Source organism: Microcaecilia unicolor, unplaced genomic scaffold (assembly GCF_901765095.1).
Source record: "Microcaecilia unicolor unplaced genomic scaffold, aMicUni1.1, whole genome shotgun sequence".
In the NCBI taxonomy this organism is placed as follows: domain Eukaryota; kingdom Metazoa; phylum Chordata; class Amphibia; order Gymnophiona; family Siphonopidae; genus Microcaecilia; species Microcaecilia unicolor.
Genome location: NW_021963062.1, coordinates 191,750 through 219,342, shown reverse-complemented (window position 1 = coordinate 219,342; position 27,593 = coordinate 191,750). Strand labels below are relative to the sequence as shown.

Here is a 27,593-nt window from a genome sequence, read left to right as displayed (position 1 = left end):
CATTACAGTACCTTCAGCACTGATTTCAATAGGTAGAATCAGGGACTACAAAAACCATACTGCTTAAAGTTTAAAACCAGGACTGGCCAAAAAGTCTCCCTCCTGGAACTGGGTAACTTGACAGCTCTGTGTAAACAAACTAGCCAATGAGGAAAGTGAACAGAAAGCTGTCCATATAATGTGGAACTGATAAAGCAATGGAGTAGGATTCTCTGAGAGTGCAGTGCCGAGACTAGTACTCTGTGTTATATATATATATATACTAGTAAAAAAGCTCCGTTTCTGATGCAAATGAAACGGGGGGCTAGCAATGTTTTCTTCTGTGTGCATGTGGGAGTGTGTGTGTCCCTGCCCTCTGGCCTCTCTCCCCTCCCCCCTCTGAGTCCTTCACTGTTACAGAGCCAGCAATTTGATTTCGTGCTCTGCTGTTTTCCTTCACTGACTGGTTACAGAGAGGGCGGGGCAGACACTCATAGGGAAACCGGATATCTCGCCCCCTTCACACTTCCGGCTGGAGGCTTCATAGAACGTTGGTGTTGCTTTTTATATATATATATATATATATATATATATATATATATAGATATATATATATATATATATTAGAAATCTTGTAAACAGATTGAAATAGATGTATTTATAAATGCAACTATTTATTTAGGTTTAGTTCATGCCTTTTCATTGGTAGCTCATGCCTGTTACTTTCAAGTAAAGCACGCATTTATTTCTCTATCCCCAAAGGGTTTGCAATCTATGCATTCTATTTACTAATAACGGCATTGTTTTGTGTGGATACTGCATTCTAATGCATTCAAATTGACAATGATGTGTTGCCACCAACAAAGCTTACCTAACCCAAACAAAATCTGGTTTACCATGCAGTAAAAAATAATTAGCTGTATAACAGGCAAATTCATGCAAAGCATCTCATTATTTTGCCTGCATTAAAGTTCACAAGCAGTTCCAAGAAAGTTAAATATGGGGCTCATTTTTGAAACAGAAAAACATCCAAAAAGTGGCACAGAGCGGCAGATTAACTTTTTTTTTTTTGCCAAACCTCCAAATCGCTATTTTGAAACCCATTTTTAAGCCCTTTTCTATGCAATTCATGTGCAGTGCATCCAAATCACAATGGGGTGTATTGGGGGCAGGATTTTGTCATTCCCAGAACTTGGATGTTTTTCTGCCATAATGGAACAAAGCAAAAATGTCCAGGGCTAAAGTTAGACATTTTGGTCTAGACCTGATTCAATAATGGCTATGTCACAAAAAGGTGACCTAAATGACCAGATGACCACTGGTGGAATTAAGACATGACCCCCCCTTACAACCCCAGTGGTCACTGATCCCCTTCCACCCCCCCCCCCCAAACATGTGAAAGAAAGAGTACAAACCAGCCTCTATGAGAGATCCAGATGTTATGTCCAGTTCCTATTAGATTAGCAAACAGGTCCCTATTATTAGGAAAGATGAGAGCTTCTAAGGCTTGGTCACTAGAAAGACTTCCCTTTTTTTTTTATTAGTAGAGTTACAGTCTTCAGACTAAAACACCATCAACCCTAGTAATACAATATTTACTTTCAATGACGGCCAATTACAGAGGATAATCTGTGCTCTTCCTTTATCCTTTTAATCCATTCCATTATTTGTTTTTAAATAAGTATAACAAGGTTTCTGTAGAAACCTTCAAATTATGATGTTGATTCACAATGGCGTGCTTAAGGCTACCATTAGTCTTCTTTAAGAAGGCTCCTTCAGGTGTGTTCTCTATATTTTATAATTTTGGGGCAAATATTCTCTTTTTTCAGGGGGAGGGATCCATTTATGCACGCAAGTAACTACTCACTTGAGTGAAATCATTTCCTGTCTATTAGCCTGAGACACATGGGGAGAAAGAAGAACCAAATACTGGAGGTAATGGTCTTACTTTATATGACTGATCTCTGCTTCCCTCTAGTGCTTCCCTCTTACTTTCTGTCCTCTTTGTGTTCACTCCATGCGCTTTAGATCCCTGTAGGGCTACCACAGTGAGATTTCTCCGAGGAGGAGGACTTAGGAAGTGACCATCACTAATGTGAAGGTTCACTTTTGTGTAAGGAAAAGACTGTCCATGCTAGAAAGAAACTGGGAGAATAGAAGAGGCAGCATTACACTCATCTGTGACCCACTGGAGAATTGAATAAAATGTCAAAATGCAATTGTAATTTTACTGAGGAAATGAGAACAAAATTTCCATGCTTGCGATGGCTGGGATGCTAAGTGCCTAGTCTGCAGAACTGGCACCTATATCTCTGTGGCAAATAAAGGTTCTGGTGATTTATAAGCTCACATAAACTCAGATAAGCGTAAAAAGTCTGCTCAAGGAGAAAGAGCTCATCTTCAAAATTAACAGGCTTTTTTGTCAGATCTTGCAGCAAAATGGAATGTGCAGAATCTGTAGCAGAATTTTGCTTTCCATATTGTTATGCATCAGGACAATTATAGTACAATGAACTGTACTTCAGTCATGCTGAAGAAAGAGTTTTCCTATTCAAAAATAGCAAAAAGATTTAGGGGTCCTTTTACTAAGCTGTGGTAAAAGGGGGCCTGCACTGGCATCAGCACGTGTTTTTGATGTGCGCTGAGGCCCCCTTTTACCACAGCAGGTAAAAGGCTGTTGTTTTTTTTAAAGAACTGGCCATGCGGCAAGTGAAGCACTTGCCATTCAGCCATTTCAGGAGGGAGCACTTATCGCATCTATTGAAGTGGCGGTAAGGGCTCCCGTGCTAACCCGGCTTTAACCGGGCAGTGAGTGGCACTGCCTGATTACCGCCGGGTAAACAACGATGCTACAAAAATAAAGAGATTTTTCTAGCGCCAGAAATGGCGCATGCTGGGGGTTCGAACTACCGCCGGGCTGCTGCGGTAGCCCGGTGGTACTTCCGGTTTAACGAGCGGTAAGCTCGCATTGGGCTTTTACTGCCACTTAGTAAAAGACCCCCTTCAGGCCTAGTCATAAGCAGAAGCAATTGTTAATTCCTTTTTGAACCATATTCTGTTGGCTGTGTTCTAAAAGCTCTGGAAAACAGTGGCATATGTTACTGTGGTAAAGCTATGGATGGCAGCTGTCATGGTTTTGCCAAAGCTTTTCCACTGCTAATATGGTTCACAGACCAAACTGAGAACTACACATCACACCCAAGGAGAGACTGCAGATTGAATGGCAGACTGTACAATAGTACAAAGTGATTTTGAAAACATAACTGCACATCAGAAACAGAACGAATACCTAGAAATGCAGATGCTTTGTGCTATTTTCCAGGTGAAGTGCACTTTTGCAAAGTCATTCCATATAACTGTTTCATGGTGGTAAGCTCACACATGAAGTCTGCTTTTTTGACGGTTTATATGAATTTGCATTGGTGAGCTGAGTTGCTGTTCTGTGATGCTAAGTCATGCAAAATAGCTCAGTAATGCAAAAAATATAAAAACAAGCAAGCATAAAAAAAATGCAAGCAAGCATAAAAAAGCTTTATGGGCCCATGTTTGCATGGAAAAAGACTACAGCTCACGCACTGACGAAAAAAAAAATTATCTAGCCCCCTTGCAAAGCATGAGAAATTAAAGGCCCACTGGCCCAAATTGGAGGCCTCAAGCAGACTGCTGAAGAAAAATAGTTTGGAATATTGAAAGTGTAATTAGACAAGCCTTATGGAAACAGTGCAAGGTTCTTAGAATTTGCATATTGAATTCTATTTGTTGGAACTGTGGTTGGTGTTTCTTGTGTTTGCTCCATATGTGGGAGCACTGGCTGGCTGAAATAGGACAAAACCTGGACCAGATTACTTAATGGCCTTGAACTGTTTGGGGAAGTACAAGGCTGGGAGCGGGGTACAGCAGAGGGCTAGAGTGCAATGGGACCCTGGAGTGGAGGAGTGGCCTAGTGGTTAGCGGACCAGTCTTGACATCCCGAGGTGGGATCTGGACATCCAGAGGTGGCTGGATCAAATCCCACTGCTACTGCTTGTGATCTTGGGCAAGTCACTTAACCCCCCCCCCCCCCCCCCACCACCACCACCCATTGCCTTAGGTACAAACTTAAGATTGTAAGCCCTCCAGGGACAGATAGATACTCAATGTACCTGAATGTAACTCAACTTGAGCTACTACTAAAAAAGTGTGAGCAATATATATATATATATATATATATATATATATATATAACTATTAAAAAAAACAAAATGAAAAGAAAATAAAACAAATGAAAAATACTTTGCCTATCTATCAATATGGAGTGGAGGAGTGGCCTAGTGGTTAGGGTGGTGGACTCTGGTCCTGGGGAACTGGGGAACTGAGTTTGATTCCCACTTCAGGCACGGGCAGCTCCTTGTGATTCTGGGCAAGTCACTTAACCCTCCATTGCCCCAGGTTCAAATAAGTACCTGTATATGTAAGCCGCATTGAGTCTGCCATGAGTGGGAAAGCACGGGGTACAAATGTAACAAAAAAAAAAAAAAAATATATATATATATATATATATATATATATTTATGTACAGTGCAATCCGCTTAAGTGCAAGGGTCTGGGACCAAAGAAATGCATGCAGTTAACCAGAGCGTGCACTTAATCGTTGTGACCCAAAGAAGCTTGATATCTGATAAACATATGTACAGTACTGTTTATTATTATACGTACAGTCTACAGTCTCAGTTAACTGACATTAGGCTGGCTTGAAGTAATCATAGTCCTCTGTACACTATTGGGTTTGTGAGTTCAATAGACTACGTCTGCCAGACAGTAAAAACTGTCATAGCACTGACATCCAGTGGCCTCCAGATAGGCCCGCACAGTGTTGAGACTCTCCAGCGCTCTTGCAAAAGTGACAGGAGGAGGTTATTGAATTTCATCAGCATGTGCCTCGCTGCTCATTTCTTCCTCTGTTTCATCATCAGCCGTTGTTGCCTGCATGTAGGAGCATATCTCAACATCAGTGCTGTCTTCAGCTGTTTGTAGATCTTAATCAACAGCTACAAAGCGATGGAACTCCTCTTCAGTAAAATTGGCTGGGATGTCAATAACCTGTTCATCTGACGCGTTTGCAACAGCTGCATCTGTTTCGTCCCTCTCCACATCCTTAACAAAGCTTGCCCGCTTGTAGCAGTTCACAGTGGTTGCCTGTGTAACATGATTCCAGGCTTCTTTCTGCATATGTAGGGAATCCAACAGTGATAGATTACAAGCCAGTTCAACAGCACATTTATCCTTGCCAGTCTGGTCATCAGATGACGTAGCACAAGAGCCCGATAATGTTGTTTGAAATTGGCTATTATGCCCTGATCCAGAAGTTGGATCAGAGAGGTAGTGTTTGGTGGCAGGAAGACCACCTTGACGTTAGACAGCCTGACATCATCCCTGTGTACAGCACAGTTATCACAAAGCTGCAAAATCTGACACTTTTGTGCCCGCATTCTAGTGTCTAACTTCTTTAGCCACTGCTTCCAAATTTCCCCAGTCATCCATGAATTTGTGTTAGCCTCTTATGACACAGGAAGTCACTTAATGTTCTTGAAGCAACGGGGCTGTTTGCTCCTTCCAATGACGAGGGGTTCCAACTTCTCACTCCCATCCATAAGAAGAATCATCAGTCGGTCCTTTTCGGCATGTTTGAATGCAAGTGTTCCATCAGGAATCGCTCGCCAGTAGAGACCATTTTCGTCATCATTGAAAATGTCATGAGGTGCAAACTCGTTCAAGATGGTAGGAAGAACTGAAACAACCCAATTTTCAGCACCAAAGTCATCAGCGTCTTGTTTCTCACCATGCTGTTTCTTGAATTTTATGCTGTTCCTTTCCTTCCATCTTTCCAACCATCCAACAGTGGCTTTGAATTCAGTCAGTCCAAGACTTTCCGCTACCTGGTTCGCTTTCTCCATAAGAAGTGGACCACTGACAGGAAACTGTTTGCTCCTGACTCGAGAAAACCACCAAAGAAGAGCATCTTCTACCTCCTCAGCTTTTCCCGCACGTTTTCGTTTCTGTTGTGGATTTGTATTGTTTTGCCAGTCTTCCAGAAGCTGGTCTTTCTGCTTCAAGACACGTGAAATTTGACTGGGATTGACACCATATTCTTTAGCAATAGATGCTTGACTTTCTTTGTTTTCTAATTTTTTAAGTGTTAAAGTCTTACAGTTCCGCCACCGCGACGACCCCGGTGTATGGTCCAACAACATTCTTTCCCCTAATCTGCCTGGGGCAGTTAAAGAGGCGGTAAATTTGAAATCTCGGTTGTCACACACCATTCGGCTTCCATATTCCATGCACGCGCTTATGTGGAGTCTTTCCTGTAGAGCAACGGTCTTGAACCATGCTGTCACATCTTTCGCTCCCTCCGGCTGCTCCTCTGCGGGAAGCAAGAACCGGTGTTCATTGCAGCGAGGGCCGGCCTTCTTGAGGCCGCGGTGGAGAGCCGGGGCTCGCCGCGGCGATAGCTGCCCAGTCCGGGGCCGAGGCCCTGGGCCGGCGATCACGGCTTCCGGGGCCTCGATCGCTGGCTATGAGGTCCGTGTTTGCGCCAGCGGGGAGAATGGCGCCAAGATGCGATGGCCGGCATCTCCTCCACTTTCGGGCGCGGGAACCCGAAGCTCCGCCTCAGAGGAGTTAGATTGGGAGGCCGGTGCTGTAGTCCCGCCTGGGAGGTCGGACAGAACCAACCAGAAGGATTTCGTCAGTAACCGGGTTCCGATTGGCCGGCCATGTCAGATGGGGCTGGGCGGTTGAATGCTGACAGTATTTAAGGAGTGGGCCAGAGACAGGACATTGCTTCAGGTTCTGTTTCCCGAGGCCAGTCTTCGTGTGTTCTAGTTTCCAGTTCGTTTTCCTTGCTCTCCTGGTTTTGACCTTTGGACTGTTTCTGGACAACTCTGCTAGCCGCCTGCCTTGACCTATTGCCTGTTTTGACTACGCTGTGAGCTGCCTGCCCTGACCTGTTGCCTGTTGTTGGACTCCTCTGTTTTCCTCCTGCCCTCTTCGCTCCTGGTTTCCAGCATTGGGTAAGTTCGTCAACCCCGCGGTTCCGGAAGTCCCGTTGGCCGCCTGCAGCTGGGAGCTCAACCCTCGGTGAACGGCGGTCGCCGCGGGTGAAGACTTGGGGTTGCACGGCTGTCCTCTGAGGTCCTTCGAGGCCTTGCGGGACCTAAGGGCTCACCTTCTTTTCGGACAAGACACATACATATAAGCGACTCTTGCACTTATCAGTGGTGCGCTAAAACGACATTTGTCCCCATAGAAATTGATGGTGCCAAAAACGAGACCAAAGTACAACATGCAGTTAAACAGAGCATGCTCTTATCCGACGTGCACTTAAATGGAGTGCACTGTATATGTGTGTGTGTGTGTGTGTATATATATATATATATATACACACACACACCTTGAGCTACTACTGAAAAAGGTGTGAGCAAAATATATTTATTTTTGTTACATTTGTACCCCGTGCTTTCCCACTCATGGCAGGCTCAATGCGGCTTACATGGGGAAATGGAGGGTTAAGTGACTTGCCCAGAGTCACAAGGAGCTGCCTGTGCCTGAAGTGGGAATTGAACTCAGTTCCTCAGGACCAAAGTCCACTACCCTAACCACTAGGCCACTCCTCCACTGTTACTACTCTTTGAGATTCTACATGGAATGTTGCTATTCCACTAACAACATTCCATGTAGAAGTCAGCCCTTGCAGATCACCCATGTGGCCGCGCAGGCTTCTGCTTCTGTGAGTCTGACGTCATGTACGTCAGACTCACAGAAACAGAAGCCTGCACAGCCTTCTACATGGAATGTTGCTAGTGGAATACCAATAGCAACATTCCATGTAGAATCTCCAATAATAGCAACATTCCTGTCTCCAATAGTATCTATTTTATTTTTGTTACATTTGTACCCCGCACTTTCCCACTCATGGCAGGCTCAATGCGGCTTACATGGGGCAATGGAGGGTTAAGTGACTTGCCCAGAGTCACAAGGAGCTGCCTGTGCCTGAAGTGGGAATTGAACTCAGTTCCAAAGTCCACCACCCTAACCACTAGGCCACTCCTCCAAGGATGAAGCAACAACTCACCTAAGAAGTCACAAAACATCCCAAAAGAACATCCAAAGAACTGAACGCCTCTCTAGCCTTAACCACTCATATAACTAACAAAACAACAAACAAAAAGGAAGTAAAATAAAACAAATGAAAATACTTTGTCTATAGATCTATAGCTGCCAATTCTGTAAAACAGTTATCACTGTTTTTATATACAGCTAGAGGTAAATTCAACATAGGTCACTGAAAGTTAGGCACCATAAACTGGACTCTAAGAAGTATTGTATGACAGCTGAGTTGTACACCAAATCTGTTACAGAATACCAACATAAGTTCATAGTTATGTGCCAAACTGTAGCCGCGATCATTTATGCCATATGGCTGGCATAATTAGTGGCACCTAACTGCGGCAGCTGGGCACGTAAATGCATCTATTCCATAAAGGGCTAGATTCTGTAAAAGGCAAAAGAGAAATTGGCGCTAAAACAAGCTCTATTCTATAAGCCGCGCTTAAAGTTAGACGCGTATAGAATAGCGCTTATGCCTCAGAACTTTAGGCATGGCCATTTGCAGCAACTGAAACGTAGCGCAAATGTACACGCCTACACTAGGCACATATCCCAGTTATTCTATAACAACATGGTTTGTTTGATTTATTCCCTTAGAAAATCAGACAGAAGTACAACGTTCTATAGAAGACTGCATTGGCTTCCAGTTGAGGCCAGGATAACTTTTAAACTAGGATGTATGTTGTGGAAAATCATGCAGGGAATAGTACTGCAATACTTAATATCTCTTGTACACTACGCGGTAGGAAGAAAGTTATATAATACTTGTAATTCTCTTCTGTTTGATTTTCCGAACCCTAAGGGCATCTCAAGGAAGAAACATTTCATATGTCTGTTTGCATATCAAGCTGCCAAGTTTTGGAAATCTTTGACTATTAATTTACGGTTTTTATTATGTTATGAAACGTTTAAGGGCCTTAAGACTTTATTGTTCTCTCAATATGTGGATAAGAAATTGTGGGTGTCAGTTTTGTTATATTTTCTTTAAACAAGTTACATCCTAGGCATTTTGTGGTCTAGAGTCTTTCTGTAATTCACTATGAACTATGCAAATAGAATTAGTGGAATATAGAAAAATAAGTGTAACTGTAGGCTCCAGGGAGATGTGTAAAGTATCATCTGTATAATATACTGTTAATCAATAGGCACTCGAGAAGACTTCTGTAGAATAACTCTACTTATAGGTTCTCAAGTCTAATCATTATGTTATCAGTAGGTGATTAAAAGTCTCACTTACACACACAGAGTGACACGGGCTGCACATACTGCAGCAGGACATATTTATCCACTCCTGCCCTAGCTGAGATAATATTTAACCATCTCTCTGACCTCATGTGCAACTTTCTTTATATTAGTTACCTTACTTTCTAACTCTTACTCTTATCTATATGTTCCATCTTTGCTTATACCCTTCACTGTCAATTAAAATGTTGTATTACGTATTGTGTTGGCATTGTAAGTAGCATACTATGCTATACTTTGTATTGTTATTTGAATATTTTTACTGCTGTAATTGCCTATTGTTCATGTTTGATGTATTCTTACTGTACACTGCCTTGAGTGAATTCCTTCAAAAAGGCGGTTAATAAATCCTAATAAAATAAAAAATAAATAAACGTGTACATTTTAGGAACACGCCCATTCTGCCCATCTCCCACCCATTTCAGTGCTCCCTTTATCAAATTGTGTGTAAATTTTAGACAGGGATCCCATGCTCAAATTTACACATGTAAAGTTCAATTACATTTAATTAGTGCTAATAATTCCTTGTTAAAAAGCCAATTGGTGCTAATTAGCTTGTTAGTCAATTAAATTACATGTGCCCAAATTTGTGCATGCAGTTTCTGGCAACTTTTGCAAAATTAGGGGGAAAGTGTGCACAAGGTTAGTCAGAATGCCCCCGACGTATCTATTCCCCTCCAATGTTAACATCCCCTTTTGCAGTTCTGCACAAGAGAAGTTAGGTGCAACAAAAGTCAGTTACACATGCATCTGCTAATTACAGGGCCCTGTTTACTAAGGTGCGCTAGCGTTTATAGTGTGTGCTATAAATTAGCACATGCTAACCATGTTAGACACCCATAGGAATATTATGGTTATCTGCATGGTTAGCGTGCGCTAAAAATGCTAATGCGCCTCTAGCACAGCTTAGTAAACAGGGCCCTTAATGGTACTTATCTCCAATTAAGTGGCAATTTAGTGCAAATGAGCTAATTATGTTATGTGTGTAACTGACCCTATTCTACAACTGGGCATGCAATTCTGTGCCTAACTTTAGGTGCCATTTATTGAATTTGGGGGCTAACGTAGACAATGAAAAGATTTTAAGTAGCAATCTACTGTGTATGGCATAAGTACATCAGTACATAAGTATTGCCATACTGGGAAAGATCAAAGGTCCATCAAGCCCAGCATCCTGTTTCCAACAGTGGCCAATCTAGATCACAAGTACCTGGCAAGATCCCAAAAAAGTACAAAACATTTTATACTGCTTAACGCAGAAATAGTGGATTTCTCCCAAGTCCATTTAATAACGGTCTATGCACCACCACTATATCTGCAAAATAATAAAATTTAATACCCACAAAGAGTATAATCTAAATTTTAACACAAGAAGGTCAAATGACGTGCTCAAGGTCACCTAGACAGTGAGAAATAAAGAGTATTGAAACAGGCTGTATAACAACTATCTGCTTTTAGTGTAATGGAACTCAGCATTTGACATTTCAGTGATTCACTCTGTTAGCAAGCATGGAACCACATTCACCTCTTATTTTCTTTTAACCTTAAAATGCAACATCTGGCTCCAGACTGTATGATGCTGTTGTAAAAATTCTGTGCTGTAAAAAGGCCATACTAAGGTCTCTGAAGATTTACCTATGGCTCTCAATACTGGGTCACACAGCCAGCATTGTTCATTGAGTTCATTCTAGGTAGAGAAATGCCATTTCATTAGCTGTCTTTCAGCAGTCTCAGGATAAGATTCTATCCAGATTCACTTGTAAATTCAGGTACTTATAAGTGAATTTAAACAGGACACCAACAACATTAGGGCCAGTAGGTACCATCATTTTGAAACATGGTGGGCACCAGGGCAAAAGTAGCTGTGAATTGTTTCGCTCCTAAGTTCATTTTACTGCTTTAGATGTGAGTCTGGTTACAGGGGATCCAGAGAGAGGGGGACAGACATTTTGTTTCTTTATGAGGAGGCTCATGAGGTATGAGAGATGCGGCTACTCAGGTGGGGAAAGAGAGGGAAAGTAGTCCTTCAAATCTTCTTTTTTTACCCCACAACAGAGCTGGGACTACTTTTGGCCCATTAGTTCCCCAAGGGTTTCAGAGCCTTCTGGAAGGGGAGCCTTATGACATGGAATGAGGGAGGCAGTAGTTCACCAGGAATTTTAACATTTCTATGTAGATGAGATGCTGGGAAGATTTTTCTTTTTACTTAAGATGACTCCTTTAAGAATCCACCTTTTCTATCTCTCTCCCAAGAGTATACATGACTATCAGGCTCATTTTCGAAAGAGATGGATGTCCATCTTTCGACATAAAACGGAACTTGGACGCCCATCTCCCAAAGACATCTAAATCGCTATAATTGAAACCCGATTTTGGACGTCTCTAGCGAAAGTCCGTTGCAAGGACGTCCAAATCTCAAGGGGGCTTATCGGAAGCGTGGTGAAGGTGGGACTTGGGTGTCCCTAAGACTTGGACGTCATTGACCCATAATCGAAAAAAAGCAAGGACGTCCGTGACTAACACTTGGACATTTTCACCCGAACGTGATTTTTTTACAAATAAGACACAAAAAGGTGCCTGAAATGACTAGATGACCACCGAAGGGAATCGGGGATGATCTCCCATTACTCCCCCAGTGGTCACTAACCCCCCTCCCACCCTCAAGAAATATCTTTCAAAATATTACGTGCCAGCCTCTATGCCAGCCTCAGATGTCATACTCAGGTCCATGACAGCGCATGCAGGTCCCTGGAACAGTTGTAGTGGGTGCAGTGCACTTCAGACAGGCAGACCCAGGCCCATACCCCTCCTACCTGTTACATTTGTGGAGGAAACAGCGAGCCCTCCAAAACCCACCAGAAATCCTCTGTACCCACATATAGGTGCCCCCCTTCACCCGTAAGGGCTATGGTAGTGGTGTACAGTTGTGGGTAGTGGGTTTTGAGGGGGGGTGGGGGCTCAGCACACAAAGCAAGGGAGCTATGTTCCTGGGAGCATTTTATGAAGTCCACTGCAGTGTCCCCTAGGGTGCCCGGTTGGTGTCCTGACATGTCAGGGGGACCAGTGCACTACAAATGCTGGCTCCTCCCATGTCCAAATGACTTGACTTTGGACGTTTTTGACTTGGACGTCTTTGGTTTTGAAAATTGCCGAAAGTCAAAGACGTCCAAATGCAATGACGTCCAAATCTAAGGACATCCTTGGATTTGGACGTCTTTGACGGTATTTTCGAAACGAAAGACGGACGTCCATCTTTTTTCGAAAATACGCTTTTCCCCGCCTCCGGATTTGGGCGTTTTACAAAGACATCCAAATCCAAACTTAGACGTTTCTTTCAAAAATGCCCCTCTATTTTTCCAGAAATAGTAAAGGGTCAAAAAAGCCATGTTAACCCCTGTACCTAGTAATGGGAAACTGTTTATGCCTTTGCATGCTAATTAGGTTATGAATTTTCCAAGCATTGTATCTGATTTATTTTTGCATTGAAAGCTGCATTAAAGTGATTTAACAGGTTTTCCTGGCATTTAACTTATTTTAAGGCCTAATAGTGTGCATTAATGCAGTTTAGTAGATGGGCATGTAAGAGATTTCCATATAATGTGAAAGAGTTTTACTTTATTAGCAGATAGGGTTTGTTCTATTTGGGTTGTTCATTTTTTGATTTATAATGAATTGGAGGATTTGAACTAGTAACCGAAGTGTAAGGGTGCATTTAAAAGGTAATTCTGTAAGATAAGCAGTAATATTTATGCATCTAATAACATGTATAAATGTTTCAAATAATGGCATTTATGAGTACATGTGTGCAAATACATGCGTAGATGAAATATCACTTAGCTTACATAGAGTGTGTTTGCAAGGGGCTGAACACATGGGCAGAGCTTGGGAAGGACTCAAACTAATACCCACAACTTACAGAACACTGTAAGTTATGCATGTATCAACAATATTTATGCACAAGTGTTTACACCTGCTCCGTGGCTGGCAAAGTTCTTGCATAAAATTTTTAGGTATGTATATACCCGGTATGGTACTGCAGTGCCCCCTAGGGTGCCCGGTTGGTGTCCTGGCATGTGAGGCGGACCAGTGCACTATGAATGCTGGCTCCTCCCATGACCAAATGGCTTGCATTTGGTCGTTTCTCAGATGGGCGTCCTCGGTTTCCATTATTGCAGAAAAAGGGGATGACCATCTCTAAGGTCAACCTAAATTTCACGATTTGGGCGTCCCCGACCATATTATCGAAACAAAAGATGGACACCCATCTTGTTTCGATAATACGGGTTTCCCCACCCTTTCACCGGGACGTCCTGCGAGGACGTCCTCAGGAAAACTTGGGCACCCCTTTCGATTATGCCCCTCTATATGTACCATGTTAGTGCTGCAGAATCTCTTCCGGAGGTAATACAAGGAATTGGGGACTGTGAATGTGCCATGTATAAGGTATTATTTTTTTAATATTGTGATATTCAATAGTCTACTATGATTGCTTGCTTATTTTCTTGTGTAAAGTGTCATTTATTCCTAAACATTTTTACGTAACTAATGTCAAGAGATTTAGACATCTAAACTGATTTAAAGCAGCTCTCTGTGTAATCTAAAGATTGCCAAGTTAAACCAATTAAGTGTGCCTGAAGAGATTTGCAAAGGGATATCTTAGAAAGGGTGATCCTGGTTCAGACAAGGAAATCAACAACAGTGGGAAGCTGCCGCTGCTGCAGTTCTATTATCCAGATTTCTCTGTGACAAGATCTGAACCCACGGGTATCTAAATAGCATCCTGTTGGCACTGTTTACAGTTGCATTGAGTAATCAGGTTCAGTTTGTTCAGTGCTGACAAAGAGATCGGTAGCATACTTTATTGCCTTTTTTCTTAAAGATTCCTATTGAATTTCTGTTTCTACTGTTGTTCAATTAAGTATAATAGTGATGTTCATGAATATAGCCTTGGGGATAAACGGACAAGCAAAGGAAGGAAGTTAACTTGGTCATGCATCTTTCTGTGAGGGCACCATTGCAATGGAGTACTCTACCCCTTGGGTCACATATACAAGATTTTGCCTCATTCTCTTAGGGCTTTAAAACACTTGTTCCAATGATTTATTGTCTGGATATTTAATGTATAATGTTTCTGTATCTTGCAGGTTTTTTAAAACGTGTTTTAACATGTATGTTTTAATTGTAAACCATTTACAAGTGTAATGAGTAGCAGGCCACAAACGGAATAAATAAAATGAATTAAAATATAATTTTTCTCCTTCAACTAGTTGTTAGCTTGAAGGTTTCTTCAGTGCAGTCAGCAATAGGCATCTTAATTTATCAGTGTAGGAATGTGTTTTCCTTAGTTCTTGTGAACAAGTACCTTAGCTGCCAAAAACTCACTCATTGGGAGCCTGCACTGCTACCCAGCTACCTATCAGTCTTCAAGCATATAATGGCAGCCATGCTATCATCCTACCTCCAACATCATGGCTTATTTAAATATACTTATGTGTGACTTTTTATATACACATATAGTCTTTTTTTATATATTTACTGATTTATTTGTGTTTTGTTTCATGATTTAATATGGATGTTGAGTTTTATATTTTCATGATCTTATATTTATGCCTATGTTGTTTATACAGAGATATCTTGTTTGACTCCTGAAGCAGGCACAATTAGCACCAAAACACAGGACTGCGTCTAGTCTTTGGAACTGAACTGTTATATAAACTTGTGCTTTTGGCACTGAATTTTGAGTATATCTACTGTTTGGACAGACATTTGGTGTACCCCCCTACCTGTTTTCTTTTTTTGTACACTGCATGTGTGTTTTATGGTTAGGTGGACACTTCTGTTTGTTGTTCTTTTTGTGTAGCATCTGCAATAAAACTTGAACTTTCCAGCCTGCTATAGACCATCTCTTTGGGCCTCTTGGTCACTTCCTGTCTCTATTTGGAATCTTGCATATTGAATCACCTCCACACTTTTGGTGACCTGGTTTGCTGGGACACACACACGCGCACACATACAGAGTTGCCCATTGCACTCTATGTTATTAGCCCTTGGGAGGACAACAGTCTAACAAAACTGAGTCCATCTGATCAATACTCAGACCTCCACTACATTATCTCATGCACACACCACCTCCCCCTACCACTGACATAATAAAGAATCAAGAGAGCTGTTACCTATATGTAACCAACATAACCTGAAAACGCCTATTCTATTCTAGGAATTACTTATTCGAAGGGTGGGCAGAATGCCTAGGGCAGAAAGAAAACGGGATGAACAGCAAGCCACCTCTTTGCACTCATATGACTATGACCACGACACATAGTTCCAATTGGGATGCTGTCCATGAACCAACTATAATGCTCTTCTGCACCTGTCCTGACTCACCATTAACCCCATATTGTTAGTGGAAAAACAAATGACAACAGCTCTGAAAAAATATTATCCTTTGTGATTCTCATCTCTTTTCTGGAGTGTCCTGGCAGTCAGTACAAAGTGCATCAGAATAGAACTCCAAACAGATACACAGTTGTACTCCCTTGAAAAAGAATCCCACATAGCTAAGTCATCATTTATAAATGAAATGGTACCTATTTTGTATTCTTGCCATTGTAGCAGGCATCCAGGTATTAGCTGACATGCAAAATGTAAGTGCTTATGAGGGAGAGAAAGTATTTGAGTGCTACTGTTTTAGCCTTCCTTGAGCTTACATATGTTGGCTAGACTGAACCTGGAAATGATGTCATGTATACCAAGCTCATTTCCCAAGAAGGTTAGTGCCTCAGGTCCACTCTCTATGAGCCAAAGAGGATGTCAAAATACATGGCCAAAGGACTCAAGCTAACATCCAAGGAAAAGACTGTTCAGGAAAGGAACAGTTATCTGCCCAGTTCAGTTTTGGCATTTAGCTTCTTTCACACTTCTGCCATCCTCTGAAGTTAAGCAGAATTTAAACAAGTGAGTTTCACATGTTTCAATAATAAAGTGTCAAAGCTGGAAGCCAAGTCTTCCTGCAGGGCCTTCACCTCATGCTTCCTGTGATGCACCAGTAGTCTGTGAGCTATAATGTTCACTTGGATTGATGAGGGTGTTTTGTGGTTAATTTCTGAGATAGTTGATCTGTGTGGGCCTAGAGGCACAAATGGGATGGACTTAGATTTCCACTTTGGGGAGGTGCAAGTTGAACTGTTGAATTACCAACAGATATTGCTGTCATTTGGCATGCAGCGTGCTTGTCCTGACAGGGTGTTCAATGCTGCTGGTGACCAAGAGGGTTGGTTCTCTGCTGCTGTATTATACATTTCTTGGATATATTCTTTATTCATAACTCTACATCCTGCTTATCCCAAGCCTACATGTCAGACCTGATAGACTTACCACCCAGGAACGCTAAAAAAAACATCCCGCACATACCTTAATCTTCACTTCCCCAACTGCAAAGGTCTAAAATATAAGCTAATGCATGCATCAACCTTTTCTTACTTGAGCACACAATTCTGGAACACGCTGCCGCATAACTTAAAAATGATCTATGAACTAACTAACTTCCGCAAACTACTGAAGACCCATCTCTTTAACAAGGCATACCACAAAGATCAACAAATGTGAACTCCTACACATATATCCAGAACTGCCTACGATATTTGCTTGTTATACTATTATCATGCTTTATCATCATCATGTTTACCCAAGATCTTTTTGCAATACTAAATGTTTATTTTCTTATATATTTCCATATAAGCCATATTGAGCCTACAAAGAGGTGGGAAAATGTGGGATACAAATGCAATAAATAAATAATTTTTCACCTAAACTATGACCAAGACCCAAACGCCTATGTTTACTAAGGTGCGCTATAGGTGCGTTAGCATGGTTAATGCATATTAAACGCTAATGCACTCATAGAAATGTATAGGCATGTTAGCATTAAATGCGCCTTAACTTTAAAGGCGCGTTAAAAACGCTATCGCACCTTACTAAACATACCCCAAAATGTTAATGAGTACCCAGGACTGTATCTGCATGACTTAGCAATGCCTTCTATTGCATGGGATTCTGTGATTCCACTATGCTTATTAGCCTGAGGAATGTCCTCATCTGGTAAAAGATATTCTTGTGCCCAATCCCCTTTTATGATTCTTCAGTTTCCCTTTTGATGTTCCCCTCACTACCTTTCTTTGTTTTCCTTTCTTAGGCATTAATATAGCTATAAATTGTTACCTCTAGTTCTCTTTTTGAAGGTCTGTAGTTCTCTTTCTCCCTGCTGAGTCAGCTTGTTCAAATTGACACTCCATGGCCTGCTCAGTCCTGGACTCTACCCAACTCAGCTACTAGAATTTGTGGAACTCAGAGAAGATTTGGAGGAATATGAGGTGCTACTCCTCAACACGGCTATCCTATAAGTTTTGCTCCCCCCCCCCCCCAATTTGTGCCCTCTTTGGCTGTAAAAGAGAGAAGCACTGGAACAGGAGATATCCTGGAGTTGATGAGGAATCTCCTGAAAGGAGAATAAAAGAATTTTACAAATTTGGTCCAAAGATTTTGAGTTTTTTCTCTGTTTCATTTGCAAAGATAAAAGACTGGACCTGATTTAATTTTAGATGAGTGAAAAGAGAGAATATGTAAAGAGAAAATAGAGTGTGTGGGGGGAGATAGTGCTTCCATGTAAAACATCCACTGAAGGGCAGCGAAACCTGTCTCAGGACCCAGAAAATAAGAACAGTGATGCCCCATTCACAAACTGTAGTCCCTGGGTATAAACAACAAAGACAGGGAGGTTGGGAGAGGAGGGGTCTGCAACTAACACACATTTATTGAAAGTAGCTAAAATATGAGCTGACTAAAAGAAATGGTAATAGAACTTTGTCAGGCAAGAAACTGAGCATTTAAATGGAGATTGAATTTAATGTGGACAAGTGCAAAGCGATACACATAACAAAAAAAATAATCCACATTAGGAATGATCCCTGAGGAAACGGATTTTAGAGTCACTGTAAAAACGTTATTGAAATCCTGAGCTCTGTGTAGTCAAAAGCAAACAAAGTTATGAATTATTTGGAAAAGAATATGGAATAAAGCAATCTTATAATACATCTGTATGGTGTGAATGCACATTGAGTATTGTGTGCAGTTCTGATCTCCCTGTCTCAAAACAGATGTAACAGAATTGGAAAAAATACAAAGAAAGAATAAAAATGACAAAGGAAATAGAATACACTGTAGCTCCTTTAGAAAAGGTAATGTTTATCAGGTTAGGGCTGTTTAACTTGGAGAAGAAAAACGTGAGTGAGGATATGGTAGAGGCTTGTAAAATTATGTGATGTAGAGCAAATAAAATGGAACAGTTACTTACTCTATCCAGTAGTACTAGATCTAGGAGACACTCTATTAACTAGGAGAATTAAAGCAAATTTAAGAATGTATTTTTTCAAGTTAACAGTTAAGATATAGGACTCTTTTTACTAAGCTGCGGTAAGCACTAGCACATGCTCACCACAGCTTAAAAGGGCTTACAGTAAGACACTCTGAGGCCTCCTGTGATAAAAGCCCAAAATGTTTATTTTTCTTGAAAGGGGTGTGTCAGGGGGGCGGAGCATGGGCATAGCAGTGCAAATCAGCGCAGCCACATTACTGCACATTAACTAATTAGTGCGGGATTAGCACATGAGCCTTTACCACCTACAAAATGGATGGTGGTAAGAGGTTGCGTGCTAATGTTTGGTAATGGCCATGCGTTAATGATAACATTAGCACATGGCTATTCATTCAGTTAATGGAAAATCATCCATTTTCCAGCTGTAGTAAGAACGGCATTAGCGTGCAGGAAAAAACCCATAGAAGGGCATGCTAAGGCCACTTTTTACTGCAGGTTAGTAAAAGGACGCCACAGAATTTATTGCCAGACAATGTGGTGAAGTATGAAAAAAAAAAGCTTTGGTCAAGTTTCTAAGGGACTGGTCTATTAACAGTTAGCATCTGAGAGTGAATCACATACAATGAACTTTCATAATGGGATCTCTCAGAGACAGGATGCTGAACTTGATGGATAGTTCATTAGACCCAGCATAGCAATTCATATGTTCTTACGATGCCCATGCTATACTTTTAACATAATAGACTGTACAATCCATCCAGTCTGTCCAACAAGATAAACTCATAGATTAAGGTATGATGTGATACTAGATATATACACTTGATCTTGATTTGTTCTTGCCATTTTCAGGGTACAAACCGTATACGTCTGCCAGGCTACTGCTCCATCTGGCCTTGTTCTTCAACTCCTAAAGTTGTCATCGAAGCCCACTCCAGCCCATCCAAATCTGTCCAGTGTTCAGAATGTGATCTGCAGTGAACTGTTCAGGTAACTGCAGAATATAAGTATTTTAATGTAATGTAAAGAGATCAGAGACTATACAGAATGGCTTCCATGGCATTTCCCCACACCATCTGTATGATTCTGTTGTGATTCTTGAGAACCTACAAGGTACAATTGCAACTTTCTGCATATGGTTTACCTTGGAATTAGATCCTGCTCACACATCTACCAGACCATCTATAAGTGGTGCTTTGTGGAATAGATGTTTTACTAAAATGTTGAGATACTCCAAACTTGGAGACACTGGTTGGACTACTCCATCCACCAAGCAGGTTGAATAGCTATTGTTGGGCCCAAGGGCCCACCTCCAAACAATCCCCAAATCTCCTATTTTGTCAATGCTGAGGTCTGTTGTGCCTTTCAAGGTGACAGGCTGCCTGAAAGAGCTGACCTATATTCTTAGCAGCTCCTTTATTTAAAGAAGTAAGACATTAGCCTTGTACTGGTTTGCATTTTATTCTATGCTGTGTTGGTGATTTAATAAAGACATTTCAAAATAAAGAAGCAAGACATTCCTTAACCCCTTGATTCTAGAATGACCACACTTAGAACTTTAGGGCTTCTTTTACGAAGACGTGATAGCGTTTTTAGTGCATGCTAAAAGTAATCGTGTGCTAAATGCTTGAGATGCCCATATATTCCTATGGGTGTCTCTAGCATTTAGCGCACGCTAAAAATGCTAGCACACCTTTGTAAAAGCCCCCCTTAGTGAGTACTATGCTCTCTTCCTTCATCAAACCAGTAAATTCTACTGTCCATCTGTGTGACCCCCTTTGACATTATACACACTGCCACGTACGCTAATCTAGTACCTTTGTGGGACTTGTCCTCATCTGATATTTTCTTTGCCTCCATCTGGACAGGTTTCTTCAGGCAGGCCTGAGGGCCAGGATCTTGCTATTCTAGCATCTATGACATCTGCTGGAGGAACAGCCAGCTGAGGTGAGATTGCAATGCATGGACTCTATGAAGCAGTCATCTTGAAGAGAGAGAAGCCTGAAGCTGGAAGAAAAAAGGGGTTGGAGAATGGGCTTATGCAAAGTGAGGACAAAGAAGTTGCCACTTAGAAACTCAGGCTGGTCTGATAAAAGGCAGCACATACTGCAGCATGAACCATTTAAAAGAAAATTGCAGCAAAGGAGTGGACCTCCATGAACAGAAGACCCTTTTCAAAGAAGAACTCACTGTTAGAAGGAAAAGATGTACAAGCTGGGAGAGAGGCATATGTGGTAGAGTATTGGAGGACAGAGTAAGAACCACCCAACATCTTGCCTCTTTATTAGGGTCTCTAGTACATGCACTTCTGACCCCACTCATTGACCCACCGTCCTGCGGAACACCGTTCTGTGGCCCAGTGGATAGGAACCAAAGGAAGAAGAAATATGCTAATGTGGATGGAAGGGTCTGTCAACTCTACACACAATTGGGAGCTTCTCAGCCTTTGCATCACTTTTATCATTATTTGCAATAAATAATTTAAACACAGTTATGATATACATTTTTTATTTATTTGCATTTGCTATACCTCCTTTGCTAACTAAGCAGATCAAAGCGGTTAACATATTTAATATCAAGGGAGGATGAAAAAAAAGTACAAAATTCTAGATAGGAAAGAAGGGACCATCCAATGAGCCAACATACTTCACATACGTAGTTAAGGGGGAGAGGTGAAAGGGGTAGAATAAAGGAAGATGGGATGGTAACAGGGGAACAGCAGGTATGGAGGTGGGACTCCAGTGAGACCAAGGTTCAGTCAAAGGCTAGTTTAAACAATCAAGTCTTTGTTAATGAGCTTATCCAGCTAAAATCTGCCTAACTCAACTGATTTGAGGCTTGAATTTCAGAGAACCACAGAAACAGATGAAGCACTGAAACTAAGCAGAAGTTGTTTTGATGAAGTGCTGGCAGATTGTGTAGGACTTACATAATTTTTCTCCTTTAAAAGTAAAAATGCTGGCACTTTTCTATGGTTGAATGCTTCCTGCTTTCACAGTTAATTAGTCAAGTTCCTAAAACATAGTCAACTAGCCATTAGCACTGGCAGGCAGTGTCGTAGTAAAAGCATTTTATAGACTGGATATTTTAATTAATGGTGATTTTATTATTTTTAGATGCATTTCAGGAGAGTGAACAACTTAAAATTAATCAGTTAGCCTGTTTGTACACATGCATGTTTTTCTTGCCTTGTCTAGCTCTCTGCTTCCTCATGTAATAATTCCACCTCTTTCTTGCATGAGCTCTGTTCTTTGTCATTGATTGCCCCCTACATATTTTAACCTGGCACCCTGGATTTTTTAACCTTATGCTCTTAGCAATGGTATTTAGTATCTTGACCGGTACAGTCTTTTACTTGTCTGAGAGACGTTTCGATGTTCTCTTTGTGGGTTTACCTTTACCGTTTGTAAGCATATTTTTGTATAACAGAGGACTCCTGAGGAAGGCTCCATAGTCGAAACACGTGTTGGGTCCACAGCTTGACCTGCACCTATATTCTTAAATAAAGGATTTGCAGCTGTCATCCTGGTCCATCTGCATGGTCACTTCCTGTTCTGCACACCTAAGTGTGCCATGAAATGTGCACAACAGATAGTATTCTATAGGTTGCTCATGTCACAGGGCACCATGCCTATGGCATGCCTATTCTATACCCATATGTATGCCCCCTTGCAGTTACATGTCATAGCAGTTAAGCACTACTTTATAGAACAGCACATAGTGCATTTTGGAATGTATTTTTGCCAGTTAGGTCATGCATAATTGCATTACTCATTTATCAAATTGCCTCCATAATGCTGAAATACATAAATCCAAGGGATGAAAGTAATGTTAAGATGGGGCAGCATAGAGGGGAAGCCAAGAATAGAGCAAGACTAGGTCATTCTGATAGCGGGGGGGGGGGGGGGGGGGTATAATGTCAGGATGGGGCAGCCTGGGGGGAAGGGAATACAAGGATGGGGGAACCAGTGGGGAGGATGCTTGCCTGTCCATCCTTCTGCATGCTCTTTGGAACTTGGTAGCTATTATACAGATCTACCCAAAATGCATACAGGGGTTCAAGCAAAAAAGTTGATTTTCTTTCAAGTCAATGCAAACTTACAATCACCCAACAATTTTTACTGTTGATCCCTTTGAAGGGGTTTATAGAACACTGCCCCTCACCCTTAAGGATAATCCGTCAGGTAGTCTGAGACACTTTTAAAAGCACTAGTCCTGCCCAGGGAGGAAATGAGAAGGGAGGGGAGGAGCTAAAAGGATAAGAACCAGGAAGTATAAAAGGCAGGGCCAAAGTGGGGATAAGGAGGCCCAGGGAAGGAAGAACTGAAGCCCCACATATGCCTTTACTGAACACTTCTAGCTGTTGTGACCTGGCTGAGGTAGGCAAATCTTTTATTTGAAGATTTGTGAATGCAAAGAGAGAAACTACAAACTGTGTTTGCTGTGTGAAAATTAGAGACTTTACCTTTGTTTCTAAGCTTGTGAAGTAACAGGCCTCAGATTTAAGTTAATAAAGCACTTATTTCATGTTTACAACCTTGTCCAGCTGTGTTATTGTGAAAGCCCACCTTCAACCCTTGCTGACAGTATCACAATCCCCTTGCTGTCTTTTCTGGGAAGAAGGGAAAGGAGCCTTTATTTCATGCTTTTAGGGGTGAAATTCTGTAAAGGGTGCCAAACAATAGGCATCAAAGTGCAAGTGAAATGCTGAATGCTAAGCACTATTCTGGGTGCCCAGAGGCCATTGCAGAATAGAGTACAAGTCAGCATTTACACACCAAAATTTAGGCACAAGCGCATACAGTGGGTCAATGGCAGCATAAATGTGCAGGTCTAAATGTTGCATTTTAGCATGTAACTTATAGTATTCTACATAGATGTGGGACCTACCCATGCCCTACCTTTGCCCCTCTCACATAATGCCCCCCTTGAAAATATATGCTATCTGCCAGATTCTATATAGCGCACCTAGAGATCACAATGAAATCCAGGCGTATTCCATAACAATGCACAACTTAATTAGCTTAACAAACGAATCAGCATTGATAGCAACACTTAATAAACAATAATGAGCACTAATTGGCAATCATTAGAATACGCATAGAAATTGATGGCACCAAAACCGGGACCGAAGTACTGCATGCAGTTAAACAGAGCATGCGCTTATCCAATGTGCACTTAAATGGAGTGCACTGTATTTGGCTCTGGAAAAGACAAACCTACTTTTCATAAAGATGACCGGCAGTCCAAAGAATCAGAATCTTTTAAATAACGTTAGTTTTTTGTTGGAATGTACCTTTGTTGCTTGTTTTCTTGCACAGGGTAGACATATGGTGGTCTTTTGTCAGGAACCAATGCCAGCAATTGTTTGCCAAACATTCTACTAGGAAATCCAAGAACAAGAAATCCAACCTCATTATCAAAGTCTGACATTATAAACTGGTAGATTTCTTTTTTTCAGCTGTGTGTCTATATTCATCATCAACTGCCTTATGATTCTGCTTTTCATTGTTGTCTGCTCACAACACATAGACTCTTTCCAGGTGATTTTCAGTCGGCAATGGTCTGCATTTTTTTGAATGCTGACCGTGGCCGGCTAAATTAGCCCAGGATATTTGGTGCCAGGCCATGTGCGGACCACGGTGCTGAATGTCCGGAGCTAATTAAACTACCCTGGCCACCAGAGCTTATCCGGATCCCGTGCAATATTCAGCCAGGGCCTGTATAAGACAGGTCACGGCAGCCATTTTTGGGATGCTGCCGCTAGGGGCAGGAGCGAGGGAGGTTCAGTCCTGCCTCTATCACCCCCACTGGACCACCAATGCTCAGAGGTAGGTCCAGCATGGCCTATTGAGGCCTCAGGGATTGGGGGGGGGGCATTCGGGAGGTGGAGGGGATAGGGCGGCATTGTTCAGAACATGGGCTAGGGGAGGAGGAGGGGCCTCTTTCTGCGGGCCAGAAAGACTCGGAGGACTTCATAAAGAGTTTTTACAGTTATGTGGGTTCCAGCTGATATTCAGTGCCAGGACCCACATAGCTATCCCAGATTTTGAGCTGTCCTAAGTTGGCCGGGTTAGCTATGCAGGGCCCAGAAATTAATATTGCTGGCACCCACATGCCCACCAGCTCCTCCCCAGTACCTCCCCTTGTACCACCACTGACCTTCCCACTTTTAACATGGGCGGTCAGAGAAGATATTCGATGCCACTGAATATTGGGGGTTAGGCAACTGAAAGTGGCTTAGCAGGCTAGAGCCTCTCCCGACTGCCTGCATCTGTTTGAATACCAGGGTGGTTTATATTTAGAAAACAATGAACACAATTTTTGTTGTCTTCACTATGGAAAGTTCATTCAGTTACTGTTCTTTCTTGATTTAAATGTATTATATGTAACTATTGTATCAGGGTCTTTTTTTTTTCATTGCTGACACTAGTATAATTTTCTGATCTAATCAGCATGATTAAACCATAATCAAGCACTGGTGACATTCTGTTGTGTCAACATTTAACAAATTGATAGAGATTGCCAACAAAGCAAAAATTCAACAAATTACGTGCAATGAATTTTTACTACAGATGGATTCCAATGCAAGAGATTCTTCAGGGCTCAGACTACATCAGATATGTTGTTATGGTTCTGCAGTGCTATGGAATGGCAATGTTGTGGGCAGCACAGGATTGGCACCTCTCTAGGTGTCTGATCTAAGCAGAGTGAATCTCCCTGGAAAAGGCATAGTACCATGAGATGATTTCTTGGAGTGTCAGACCATGTGCCTAAAATGCAAATGATTCCCATGGCAACTTTCTAGTGAAAAAGTTCATGAGCAATTACCAACCTTTTTGTGGTTTGTAATTTAACTTCGAAGGATTCAGGCAATCGTGCATTTTGCACAAGTGTAAATTAGCTTTTATAAATTGCTAATGACTCGATTTGCATGATATTTTAGCTCATTAACAGTTTATCTTGATTTCCATAAATGGATTAGAATGGGAAAAAGAGTGTGTGCAAAAGCTATAAATTGTACATGCTTGAATTATCACATCCAACAGCACACATAATTTGTGCATATTAAGAGATTTACGTATATTTTATTGTTTGACTCAAGTTTCCTAAGTATCACACCAAAATACAATAGAAGCCCATTTGTCTTTACCACCACGGAGGTCACTCAGAATGTTTGGATAAGTGATTACTTTTAGCTTAACAGAGAGCATTTTATATGCATCTTATCTAATGAACCATCCATTAGAGAGTTAAGGGGTGATTGTGTAATCACGCCACTAAAATATCTTTCTCGCTTAGAAAAGAACTAATTCAACTTCTCTGTGGAGCAGCTCAGGGTCTCCATTTCATTATGTTAGAGACGGCACCCAGTCATAATAGCCCTGACAAAACAGCCTTGTAACAAAATAACCCTTGACATTTCACACCCTAACAATGACCCCTCCCAAAAAACAACCCTTGACAAAATAGCCCCTACACAAAATAGCCCCCTTAACGAAACAGCCCCCTAAGAAAAAATAACACATCACAAAAAATATAATAAACTACAACTGAAATCTTCACTGATAAAGACTCCTACCAGCATTCAATTGCATAAAGCATATATACATAAACAAAATTCTATAGCTACAAACTGGTATTCATGATCTGTTCTACTATTTAAAGAAACTATTCTTCCATCAACATGCTAATTTAAAAAAAACAACAACAATATTGTCATCATTTTCATAGTCTTACCAACCTTATCCTGTTTGGCAAGGTAAGATTATTAGGAAAAAAATGCAGTCCCATATTCTGGGCAGCCTGATCGAGCCCTATTGTCAGGGGGCTAACTTGTCAAGGGTTATATTGTGGGCAGGCCGTTTTGACAGTTGCTGTTATGTCAGGGACTATTATGTCATGAGCTTTTTTTGTTTGGAGCTTTTTTGTTGGGGCTATTTTGACCAGGTACCGTTAGAGACGCAGACAGGAATATGACCAGAGGGAGGGAAGGTTCTCATGTAGGAGAAAAATCCTTTGTCTAACAGCAGCCTTATTGTAATCAGACCTTAGTTTGTGATAGCTCTAGTTCAGGCTTGTCCAACTTCAGTCTCGAGAGTTGCATGGGGACAGAAATCTTACCTGTCTCTGCTGGAATCTTACCCGTCCCCACCCATCCTCACTGGAATCTTACCCATCCCCACAAGAATTTAATCTGTCCCCACCCAGTCCCACAAGAATTTAATGGTACATTTAAAAAAAAATTCCAGTTGACTCTCTCAGTCTCTCTGTGGGTTTGAGCTGCAGCATTGCAGGCAAGGAAGAAATGGAAGTTGGAAACTGGTGCACACATGTAAGACTTGTCTCTGATTCACTGGCACTGTGTGCTAAGAGGTCGCCATATGCACGCGCCAGTAGGTCAGGTGACATCTGATGCTCGTGCCTATGTCAGAGCTGAGGTCTGAACATCAGCCTGACAGCAGAGAGGATTAATAGTAACATAGTAAGTGACAGCAGATAAAAACCTGAACGGTCCATCTAGTCTGCCCAATAGTCACACTCATTATCAATTCATGATTAAATCAACAATAAACCAGATATTACAGTGCAATCTGCTTAAGTGCAAGGGTCTGGGACCAAAGAAATGCATGCAGTTAACCGGAGTATGCACTTAACCATTGTGACCCAAAGAAGCTTGACATCTGATAAACATATGTGCAGTACTGTTTATTATTATATGTACAGTATACAGTCTCCATTAACTGACATTAGGCTTACTTGAAATAATCAGTTATAGACCTCTGTACACTAATGGGTCTGTGAGTTCCATAGACTACGTCTGCCAGACGGTAAAAACTGTCATAGCAGTGACATCCAG

General features: G+C 41.5%; 1 long non-coding RNA gene across 1 annotated transcript in view; it reads right to left on the bottom strand.

Annotated features, from left to right (window-relative positions):
• Positions 1-24,110, bottom strand: part of LOC115458864 — a 45,086-nt gene extending 20,976 nt beyond the window's left edge. Inside the window, exons 1-2 of the long non-coding RNA XR_003940160.1 lie at positions 24,030-24,110; positions 20,551-20,740 (exon numbers count right to left, since the gene is read on the bottom strand). This is a non-coding gene — a long non-coding RNA (uncharacterized LOC115458864). The remainder of the gene's footprint in view (positions 1-20,550; positions 20,741-24,029) is intronic.
• Between the last annotated feature and the right edge of the window lie 3,483 nt (positions 24,111-27,593).